A 10,803-nucleotide genomic window follows, 5' to 3' on the forward strand; every position below is an offset into this window, starting at 1 on the left:
TACTTATTTGGGGACCGCTAGTGAGCTGGGGACCGCTAGAGAGTTGGGGATCGTTAGGTACTTGGTATTTGGTTTGTGGGTCGCTTGTTAGTTGGTACCTAGGTAGGGACTACTCTGATGGCCCGTCAGGGCCCACCACTTTGTGACGGCCGCTGCATTTGCCTCGTACTTGAACTTTGTAAACAACCGCGGGACTCTGTACCAGTATCCTTCCTCCACTGCCACGGCATTTAAGTGCACATGGATGTAGACATGCATTTCGGTAATCGATCCGATTCAAAAAATTACGCCATCTTCCCATCATCTCCTTTCACTTGAAACTATGCAAGTGGTGGTGCCAGGGCATTGGAACTGTACGCAGTTGCTTCTGCAATCAAGCAGCAACCATTTGTATTTTTTGAAGCTTGTGTGAACCAACCTTTACAATCAAGATGCAGTGTATTTCTCCCGTCTGTATCTGACACGTCACCCGCCACTTGCCGGCACAGGTGCCCTCCTCCCTCTGCATGCACTCTCTGCGGGCGGCGAGCGACGTCTCCGGTGAAGTCGTCCGCGGCGCGGGTAACAGACCGCATCCGTCGCCCTGGCGCAGGCGGAAATGGGTCCGATCTCAGCAACCGCTTCCCTCCGCCTTCTGCCTTCCGTCCACCTCGTTCACAACCTGCGTATGGGCGCGCAGTCCCTTACCCGCTATTTTAGCGTAGTAGGTGTCTCTGGAGGCAGGGACGCATTCGTAGGGCGATCTACTTGCACACTGCCCGTACTCCCCTTCGAAGGAGCCCTGCCATCCCAGTAGAATTTGCACCGGAGCAGGCGCGCAGGTCAAAGCATCATATCGGGAGTCGCTGTATTGGCCAATCGTACCAGCTGCGGTCTCCTATAACCTGTGCACCTCATGTGCACTTCACCAGACACCTTAAGTCGTTTACGACGATGCAAGTCTCTCTCTTGGTTGGCGATGAAGACGGCCCCGTACTCATGTTGCCACGCGTGACGGCGTGCGATGGCGCGATTACAGCAGCAAAAGCGTGATGATACCCTACACGTCGAATCGTAGGCAATGTCTGCAAGAGTCGGAACTCATTTCTCCGCTCGCCCGTCATACAAGTGCCCTACTGGTACCTACCTTCGAGAAGTTAAGCTTGACGCAACACACCCGGATCCCACCAGACACCTACCCCAAGTACCGCCAATGCGTCTCCTCACTGATCTTCATAAACGTCCACCCTCCCGCTCCCCCGAGCTGGCGGGGATGCCCAAACTCACCGCGGCCAGCGTCCTGACATCGTTAATCCTTTCACCTACTAACGGCATCCCGTCCGCACCACACCCCACCTCCGCACTCGCATAAGCTGCATGCGGACCGTCGCCGCTGCAGTCTTCTCCGACGTCATCGGTTTGCCCATCAAAATGGCAACCCCCGTCTCCCGCTCCTCTTATCGAACTCGCGATTTCCTGCACTCTTCGAGAGTCTGGCCCATGTGAGTTTTCTCTCCTTTCGTCTGCATCGGGCTCCTGCCGTACTTGAGTGACTCGCATTCGAGCACGCGCCTTTTGCAGCGCTTCATTTCGAAGTAGATCAAAAAAAGCGACTGCATCATCCGGGTTGCAGCCTTCAGGGGCCGAGCTGAACAAGAGAATTTCGTTGTGCTGTTGCAATACAGCATTACGTTCTTTTTGAAGGCGTATAGATTCAGAAGCCAAGCGTATTTTTCCCTCCTGTTTTCCTCCTTCAGGTCCAGCTCCTTCGCTTTTCTCCGGCCAATAGGGCGCCTTCGTGTGAGTGTGATTTCGTCATCCTCTACTGTGCTTTCAGCACTGACAACTGGCTCCCTTCTGCCGGGTGCAGATCCACTACTCAGTGTCCGTGTGCTTCCTGTCTTGAAAAGAGCCCCTCCTCCAGAAAATTTTTCATGCGAACGAAGCAGTTTCCATACTGAAAAGAACCTAAAAAGCCTCCCAATGTCATCATTGGGATGATTTATCTCAACTTTGTTATAAAGAGCGGTTGCAATTCTCATCATATCATCCTCTGAAACCCCGGTAGGTTTCGATCTTTTTACAGAGGCAAAACAGGAGCTATACTTCAAGCACTCTTTGTTGATGAGTTTTGATCGTGCTCTAATGCTTTCCATTGTTCTTTCTTCGCAGCTTTGCTCCTTGAACGTATGATAAAGCTCACACATACGCTCATAGAATCGAGAGGTTTTGTGCTCTGATCCTGTGACAGGGTCTTCTGAGACCCTTACTCATGCTCTCCCCACCGCCATGTCTTCAGCGCATGTGAAGTTTGGGCCGCGCGTACGAGGAGTCGCAGTGACGGACTCTGAAGACGTTAACGGAACCGAAGCTGAACGTGTTGGGGTCCCATAGATGGGAGGATCCAGGGAAGAGGGGGGTAGCGAGCCTGAAAAGGGGGAACTCATTTTGTCATCACCGAGCTTGCGCTTGATGACCAACAGGGGGGATGCTCTCAGAGATGCCTTCACCGACCAGTGCGGAGCATCCCTACCGGAAAACAATAAAATCCGTGCTGGTCTTGTGGCATTTGAAGAGGAGAGATGACGGGAGACTGCCGCTTGTTTTGTCACAAAACCCGTTCGTCATGTTTTTTGGAGGGATGTCTTTTTGTCTGACCAGTGAGCCTTGGACAACTGGATTGTCTAGGGTAGGGTACCAAATTACGGAGAAGCGGAACCTAATTCTTAATATTTGGTTCCGATATTTGCCTCGGAACCAATAATTTGCTGATTTGGTCGGACCGGTGGGGATGATAATCGACATCAAATCATCAAATTTTGGTTATTTGGTTATTTGATTCTACCGGTGGTGATGCTCTTACTCGTGATCTGTCTCCATCTACAGTACATTAAGTCTAGCCTTCTCACTCCGTCGTCGGTTGATCGTGGTGCGTGTATTATGTGTGCAATGTGTCCACGTGTATGGGTATCATCACAACTTTGAATTGGTGGGTAACTCTCCTTGCTTCAGCTGCTCCGTCTCATTAAACGCACACTTGCGAATTCATCCCGCAGTGGCGGTTGAACAGGATTTTTCCTTTCTAACACGAGACGCAGCCTTTTTGGATACGTTCAGCTGTCGAAAATGCAATTTTTTTGTCCTTCAGCTACAGCACCATCAGCAGTGCCGCGTGAGACAGTATTGAGGACACAATGCAAGACAACTGTGATGATTCCCATGTACACCTGTCACACGCACACACGCACGCCAGGTGTCCGCCCCAGAGACGGCGCCTCCGCCGCCGTCCCTCTTAGTGCACCGACCTCTAGCTTCAGTAAACATCGGACCATCGTTCCTTGCACCACAGGTTATGGTCCCGAATCGCAAACCCACCCTGCAAAACGATCACAGACCGCCCCTTCGCAGATCTCAACGCCACTCACCCGGCCTCACACCCCCTGCACCACGCGGCAACACCCCCGCCAGCCTGCAGTATACCCCTCCCTCGACTGACTCTGCCTCCCCATCGCTCCCCCTCGTCGAGCGTCACACCGCAGATCGTCCCAACTCAGTCCTGCCAGTCCGGCCTCCGTCACAACACGTCGACTGCCGCCTCGCAGCACTAAACGCCCCCCACATTTTCCCATCCCCGCACCGCACCACCCCCGCGAGCCCCACCACGCAACCCTCCCTTACACCACCGCCGTCCCCCCCCACCCATCTCATGGATCCACACGAGGAAACCGTCACGCCCAATCGGCGCCCCTCCCCCTTCTACGGACACCTACTCGCCCTCCTCCCAGAAGGAACCAACTTCCCCATATGGAGACAAGCACTTCGAGCCATCGCCGTCATCAATGACGCGCAACATGCGCTTGATCCCTCGCACACACCTCCCCCACAGGACCCCGTACAACGAGCCAAGCACACAAAGGACTGCGACTCAATGCGCATGTTGATTACGAACAGTCTCTCACAGGACCTAGCAGAAACAACCGACCTAACCTTCGACGCTTCAGCAGCCGAGCTACTGTCAACAATCGAAACCCACTTTACGGACAACTCCCCTACAACTCATCTACTCCTAAGGCAGGAAGCCGACCGCCTTCGCCTTACCCCCGACACCACAGTCGACGAGTACATCAAAAAAACACAGAACGCTACGAATGCGTATGCGTCTTGCACAATACCCAAACATATCTGCTGACGAAACAGTAACCGTCGATGCCATTATCAAAGGCCTAGAACACCATCACGCCTTCAAACATTTACCCGACACATGGGCTGAGACCGCGTCCGTTCCGACCTCAATCCGGGCGATCCAACAACGCCTCAACGCCGTACAAGCCCGAACAACTGCCCGGCAAGACAACAAACCACCAACCCCCCCAGGCCTCAGTACCCCCGATCCCCGCCCGACCAAGCGTGAACCCCAAACCCGTCCACGAGGACGGAACAGGGGACGCCCTTACCCCCGGGGACAGTGGTACAACACGCAATACACACCCCAAATGCCACCCCTAGCTCCGTACCAAATACAGACACCCCAACACTGGCAAACACCACGCCCTGGCAAACGCAGCCCGCCCCTGTCGTAGCACCAACGAGACGTCCCACAGCACGCAGCACAACCAAAGCCCAACATGCGGCGGCGGACAGCACCAATGCCCTCTCAAATGAGCTACAAGCTTTTCACTCCGAAATACAGACAGATTCCGACGGTATGAAATATATCCTTGATTCCGGAGCCAGCCCGACACACGTGACAAATGCCGCCCCCGGAATGCGCCCCCTCACCAGACGCATCATAACTAACACCGCGACATCATCCACCTCGCCCGCGACTCACTCGGGTCCCCTACAGATCCCGACGAACAAGAATAAGACCCTCACCTTACCTGCCATTGCAAATCCCGCCATACGCCAAAACCGGTTATCCGTCCATGACATTGCAGGACAGTACGGAGCTGTCATCTTCCGACCTTATGACGCCTCCATCCTAGCAACCAACACGAAGCCCCCACAGATTATTTCCACAGCCTCAGTTAAAAAGGACTGTACGTCCTCCGCACAGGAAGGTCAAATCAGCCTATCTGAGGCAATAAAATATTTGCGCAAATATTTTGGTCCGGGCCAGCAAAAAATGTGTCATAAATGTAGCAACGCTTGCTGATTTCATGTCGCGATTTTGCACATTTTTTACCAATGACGCCATTGGCTAGAAAGCAGCATAGTTATGGCACAGCGGCTCTACCTGGCCCGTGGCGGTAGATGGTTGGCTTGAGCTGCACACGGAGTAGGTCTTGCAAGGCCAAACTTTGTTACATTGAGGTAATGATGAGACAGTGATCACCGCTGCATCTGCGCAGCCACCGACGACTATGTTTTGCTGCTCCAGGGCAATGACAACATGTGTCCATTCGCAGCCCCAATGCAGCACTAGACGTAATGACGCGACCTACTCTCAGTCAATGAAATGTTAGTCCAGTGCCTTTCTTGCAAAGGTGATGTCACCGCGCTGGTCCAGAAACGGTCCCATCCCGAAGGATGAAACCGATAGCAGTTCTAGCGGCGTTCACATCACACTTATTTGTAGCAACCAAAGAGTATTGTTACGGCTACATACACTACATCTACCCCGTCCAAATACCGAAATACGGCGGCAGAGGTTCATTGCGCTTCCGTTAAATACAATAATCAACGCCAAGAAACATAACAGGAGAGGTCAGTTACGGTCACATGACATGTACTGATGGCTTACTTGATCCTGAGTTATACGATGGGCGGGTTGACCTGCAGTGAGACAAGGAACGCTGTGAGGATTGGTCAGAACAGTTCTTCGACACTTTCAATGTGTTAGAGAATGTGCGAACGTACGTTAAAGCTTTGTAGCTAATCGCAAAACGGTATTGCCTAGAGAAAGCGCTCACTTACCCAACGTGTGCAGCGCACTCGTGTCTCCACATGAGATTTCAACCGAACACGCAACTCGCGGAAATGAAACTGTCAGAAAAGAGGATGCGCGGTGGATCAGGATTGTGCAGGAGTGGCGTCACTTACTGTGCATGAGATTTCAACCGAACACGCAACTCGCAGAAATGAAACTGTCAGAAAAGAGGATTCGCGGTGGGTCAGGATTGTGGCAGAAGTGGTGTCACTTACTGTGCATGAGATTTCAACCGAACACGCAACTCGCGGAAATGAAACTGCCAGAAAAGAAGATGTGTGGTGGGTCAGGACTGCGGACGAGGGGCGTGCAGAGAGTTGGATCTGGTCCTGGAACTATTTATGCAGTAGGCGGTAGTTTGATATATCAAACTACCGCCTTTTCTGAGTTCGAGCGGGGCATCTGAGTGAAAATCAGTTACATTTTCATGGGCACGTGTCAATAGCAGAATATAGGTTCTGAAATCTCAATTTGAAATTACCGAATTCGGTATGGCATGGTTGCCCTTAATGACAGCCATCCATTGAGCTTTTTTCGTGCGGTATCACATCAAAATGCGAGTAGAAACATCTCATTCTTACCGTTTCTATTCATTGAACCAAGCTTTAATATTAACGGCACAACCGCATGCATCGCCAAATGTAACAAAAGACCTTCTTTCGTCTGAAGAGCAGTAAGCTTGCTGAAGTCTTTTTAATGCCGAGGTCCATGCCAAACTTCACTGCAGCCCCACTTCCAGTGGCAAAACTGGTCGAAACCGTCACAGATGGGGCGTCAAAGCAAGAGTCGTTGGGTTCTTAAAAACGCGGACCTTATGCAAAGCGTTCCGAAGATGTTGCATCACAAGGGACTACTTCGGATGGGCACGCAACATCTTCTTCTGAACCTCAGCTTGAAAGACATCGAAAAAGAGCAAGGCCATGTAGGCAACTGTCTACAAAGCCAGCAAAACGTCCAGGGGATGGATTCAAATTACTAGACCGTCAATCAGAATCCTATGCTTCCCTTTTGAAAGACGGGCTTTTAAGCGACCTCCAAGAAAAACAAGGCGTGATGCATGACGGCGTGGAGGCACTTCCATTAAGTCCTCACTCCGAACGAAATGACACGCTCCGTTGTGAAGAAAGCGAACGAATTTCTGGATTAGACATTGGATTGAGCGTTGAGCAGGACGTTGTCTACGAAGCTGAAGGGTGCAAAGAGCTGATAGACTGCATGTTCGACGGTGCTTCTGGTGGAATTCGATTGACCTGGACAAATATTGCATCACTGATAACAGCAACTGGGAGCACACGTCTCAGCGAGACTGCGTATCAGACACTTGCTAACTTTAGGAACTGGAGACCGAATGAAAGGCAGCTCACTCTCAAACTGCCAAGTACATCTACTCTGAAGAGACGTGTTCGTCCATTTGCGAAATCCAACTTCTTCGTTCCTTGTCGTGTAGAAATTTTTACTGTGGATTTCTCGAAGTCTGGGTCGAAGGCTGGCGTTGGAAAGTATTCCTCACAGGACAGCGCTCCTACCATGATTGTAAGGCCTAGCGACTGGGCGAAACTTGACTTTTCGACAGCGAGATTGCGGGAGATGGTGTAGCATAAACACCCCCAGACGACTGGAGGTGTATGCACAGTTCGACCTGTAGACCCCGGATCGGAGAAGGGGTGAAGCGGGCCAACCAGCTACGGAACCGGGCTCGGGCCCGGGTAGCGGTGGTAGAGCGGGAGCGAGCAGGGACGCGCGCACGCACGAGCGGATCGACGCCTCGACGCCCCGGAGCAGCACTGGGTGACGTACCAGTGCTGACGGGCGGAGGCGGTTCCGTGCTCGCTCGCGTGCTGCGCGTCCACTCCGGCTCGGCTCCGACTAAACGCGCGCGAAGAGCGGAGGCGACGTTTAGAATAAGCTGGGTGGACTGACCTTGGCGGTCGGTTGAGGACAAGCCCGTGCTTATCCCCTTCCGCCGCCGTCGGTCCGCTCCTTATTTAATATACAAAACACTCTATCATAACACTACAGTACCGAGGTACTGTAGTGGGCTACTGTAGTGCAGGTCGGCCTGCACTGTAATACTGTCAGCTATGTCGAGGCCAGTACACGTATCACCCGTGGTGCGTGCGCGCTTCGTTCGCGCGCTGTACACGTGTGCACGTGTATGCGCATGTCCCTGGTCCCCGTGGTGTACACGTGGACACGCGCGGTGGTACTGTAGAGCTCGACGCTCTACAGTAGCTGATCTAGTTCTTGATCTAATCTAATTTAAACCCCCAGGGGGGGGGTTATGCTACACGGCCCCCCCCTCAAGGGTGAACTTCCGCGGTCACGAGTGCTTGTGGTGCGAAACATGTCGGTGGTTGAGATTGATACAAGCCACTCCCTTGCTCCGAGGCCTCTTTCCCTCCCGCGTGTCCTTCTGTCGTTATTCCCCCTACACCCCCGCGCGCTCACACGTGCGTTTTCTTACTCCCCTCTTCATCCCGTCGTACTGCCTACGAGAGCTCGTCTCGGCGGTCGTCCGCCTTTCGTCGTGCGTGTCATCCTTCCCCCTCGCGCCGGTGAGGTCTCGCGTGCGCTTCTTGTACGCGCTCTGTCGGAGGGCCCCTACCGTCTCGGCGTGATGACGGGTACACCGTCGCCCCTCGTGACCCCTTCCCCCCTCCTACCCTCGTCGGAGGGCCCGTCGTCGAGCTCCTTGGCTCCCCCGCTGAGCGGGGGCGGGTCGGTGTCCGCTGTCGCAGCGGACGGGGGCGAGGCGCGTCGTCGCGCCCCTGTCGTCGCTGTCCCACGGGCGAGTCCGTTCCAGCTTGCCCGTGGGTCCCGAGAATCCACTCTTTCAGTAGAGTTGCATGCAGGGCCGGCGGTGGTGAATGAGGTTCGCGCCGCGGTCACGGAGGCAGACCCGGCTGCAGCTGGCAAGGAAGAGGGGCCGATCCCTCTTGTATCCGGCGCCCCCGGGGGCATCCCGCGCGAGGCGTTATCCGCAGCGGGCGGCGACAGCGCCCCCTATCAGCCAGTCGAGGGATCCTACGGCGCCTGTGGCAGCTGCCGACGTCCTGGGGTTCCTCCCGAGTCGACTCGGGATAGCGGGGGAGTGGAGCAGGAGGCTGCTAACACGTCCACGCAGTGGCTGGGCGTGCCGCTCGAGCGGTCCGCGCCCCTGCTGCTCAGTCGGCTGAGGTATCCGTGGCGTCGTCATGCTCGCTCGGGCGTGACGGTGGGGGAGCTTCTTACGAAGGATTGCCTTCGGCCCGACATGCTACGCATCCGGATGCTGTACGAGGGCGGTCTCTCCGAGGAGGCGTCTCTCGCGCTAGGGCGCTTGCTTGCGGAGGGCGGCGGAGCGCCCTATCAGCTCCCGGACGAGATCCCGAGCGATCGGACCTTTGCGTTCAGCCACGAGGAAGTAGACTACGTTGACCGGATGGCCTGCTACTTGTTCAATCGGGACCCACGGGGCCCTCGCCGTTTCGTCCTTTCGGAAATCGTCGGGCTGTATGTCAGCCCGAGGCCCTACGCATACTCCAGGGCTCGTGCCGCTCTTCAAAAATCCGCTTGCACACTGATGAGACTTCATTCCATTGCGATCTCCCCGCACGATTGGGCAGCCTATCGTCACGCGGACGAGTCGGACGGCCGCGTGTTTGCTTCTGCCTCGTTCGAACGAGGCCTCTCAAAAAGCGACTTCCCGGCCCTTCCGGCGGTCGTACGGGAGGCTCTCCCTTCTCTCGGTGTTCACCCCTTACTCCCTTTTGCCCTCAAACATTTCGGGTTTGCGTGTGGGGACCCACGTCACCAGGCGTACGATGACCTGATCTATAACGTGGAACGAGAGTGGGCGTGGTCCTTGGGGAACGCCTTTATGAGCGAGGTTTCGTTGCACGGCCGCGCGTTTGTGCAACCCATCGGGGTGTTGGCATTCCTCGGCAGGGTCGCGCCGTCGCTCCCTGATGTGCCGCTGCACCCTTTGGAGCGGTCTTCCCCGCACGTGGCGTGGACGCACTGTGCCGTTCTAGATCTGATGCACCGAGCTTGTGCCGTGAGCGTGCGTAATCGTCGTTCGTGGCCCGACTTCGCTACGGGCGTACGCAGCGCCTTTCTCGTGTATGATTACCGGAACGACTCCTTCGTGGCTCGTCCTGTACCGTCCGCTTCGGGTCCCTCGGGTAGGGGCGGAGGCGTGGGGTCCGCGTCACGGTTGGGTTACCGCAAGCGGTACCGCGATTTGGACGGGGAACCCGCGTCTCCTATGTTCGCGGGTACGGACCCGGTTCGCGCCCCGCTCGCCTCGGATGCGAGTTACTGTACAGCTGCCGTCTCGCCCGTGCCACCCCTTCCGCCTCTGGCCACCTCTGTGGGCGACTCGCCGGGTCGGAATGCCGCGCGGTTCTTGGCGCTGCCCCGGGACGAGATCAAGATTATTCCCGACTTGGGACGGGCCCTGGGGAGCTCGATCGATCGAGCGTGGCATGTCGGTACCCTGCTGAGCACCCTTGCCAGCTGGTACTTAGCCCGTAGTGAGGAAGCACGCCACCTCGGGGCGGAGCGCTCGACGTACGCGTCGCAATTAGACCGAGTGCGGGGCGAACTGGAGGCCCTCAGGGAGTCCTCGAGGCGTCAATCTGACTCCCTGGAGCGTGTCACTGCGGAGCGCGATCGCTACCGCCGCGAACGCGACACCCTCCGGTCCATACGTCAGGTTCCGTCCTCATTTGTCGCTCCGTCACGCACTCCCTCGGCCTCTATGCCGCGTCCGGCGTTGCCGGACCCCTACGAAGGGGTGGGGTACGATTCTCCCATGGTCAACGCGCGTGCGCCCCCGGTCGGTCCGGGGCCTTCCTGGTCGCAGTACGGGGCGGTAGCCATGCCCCCCCTTGAGGACATGGACACGAGGGTGC

Source organism: Chondrus crispus, genomic scaffold, assembly GCF_000350225.1.
Source record: "Chondrus crispus Stackhouse genomic scaffold, scaffold_228, whole genome shotgun sequence".
Classification (NCBI taxonomy): domain Eukaryota; phylum Rhodophyta; class Florideophyceae; order Gigartinales; family Gigartinaceae; genus Chondrus; species Chondrus crispus.